The following is a 1,451-nucleotide window of genomic DNA, read 5'->3' on the forward strand; positions in this document are numbered from 1 at the left end:
ACCTGCAGTCTATCTGGGTCAGATATAAACCAAGTTTAGGTGGAGTTTATTTTTGTTGTGCTGACTTTTTACAGTCAGTTACAATAACTCGTACTGTGTACTAGCTAACATGATGGAGTTTCTATACAGCCAGGCGGGTGCTATCATGTTACTGATAGTGAACTTTATTTTATTCATAAGGTTGGTTCGTAGAGTGTCCAACCGTCCCGTAAAAAAACGGAATCGTCTCGTATTTAGAGAAAATATTATGCGTTTCGTACTGAGGTGAAAAAGAACACAGTTTTTCCCGGACTTCAGCTAGAATGGAAAAAGACACAAAGCTGGAGTTATTCTACGTCTTTACACTGCAGCTGCCTCTGCTTCTCACGTTATCTCCCCCTGCCTCTCTGTTGCTACTCCAATCATGAAAATGATCAATGATCAGTTGATCGATATTTCTGACGAAAGTCCCGTCTCTCTTGTTTGTTTATTGCCCACTTTGCGCCAGAAAGAGGAAATCAGGGGTGTGACGGAGTGACCCGTCTCAAGGCAGAGTCCGCTGAGTATGGCACCGCCACCATTAGACCGCCACCATTAGTTCGACTTGGCACCAGGGGCGGCGTATCTTTCGGTCAACTGAGTAGAGGAATAAAAGGGGTGAGGAGCAAGTTGTGAGCCGCATCGGGGGTGGCTAGATTTTGGTTCCCACTTACTTGTTAAGGGCGTCGGTCGGGGAGACGTGCGGGGGATCGCCAATTGTGCAGGGTGACGCAAGCCGATGGTATGGGGGTGTGGGGTTTAAATAATGAGTTCACGTGTGTCTGGACCGTCATGAGAATGGCCTCATTACGTGGGCCGTTAATGTGTATATGAAGTCGGGTAGACCTCCGGGAAATAGTTGAGAGCCTGTATCAATGGATATGTTTTGTGAGTGTATAATGAGAAAGAAATTCTGGGGGAGGGAGACGGGGATTAAAGTTAGAATGATGAATTGGTGGTGACGCCAAGGGGGAGGGGTTACGGGATATAAGAGACGGCGAGCCGGATATGAAGGGGAGTGTGTTGTAACATACCGGCTGTGTAGCGCGGATCTCAGTTGTATGTCTTTGTAACCATCTTTTTATGCACTGGGAAGGCCGTTTCAAATAAAGTATTCACACTAATACCTTACCGACTACGCCTGTGTTTGTCCGGGAGAGGTCTGGAAGGGGACCCCGTGACAAGGGGATAAACAACGGCAACACATTTAAGCTTGATAAGCTGTTGTTAGAATTTATTTCATATTAATTTATGGTATCAGCTGATGTTTGCTGAAGCCACAGCTGTAAAGCTGCTGGTCATGGTATCAGTTTGGTTATCTGGTGAGAGGGAAACATGAAGATGAAACCAGGAGATGTCCTTACTGAATCATCAGAGCTGAACAGGTGATGGAGAAACAGGTTTACCTTTTAGGTGACATGAATGAGTTGAAG

The sequence above is a fragment of the Pundamilia nyererei genome, unplaced genomic scaffold, assembly GCF_000239375.1.
Source record: "Pundamilia nyererei isolate P.nyererei 1_Seehausen unplaced genomic scaffold, PunNye1.0 scaffold00457, whole genome shotgun sequence".
NCBI lineage: Eukaryota > Metazoa > Chordata > Actinopteri > Cichliformes > Cichlidae > Pundamilia > Pundamilia nyererei.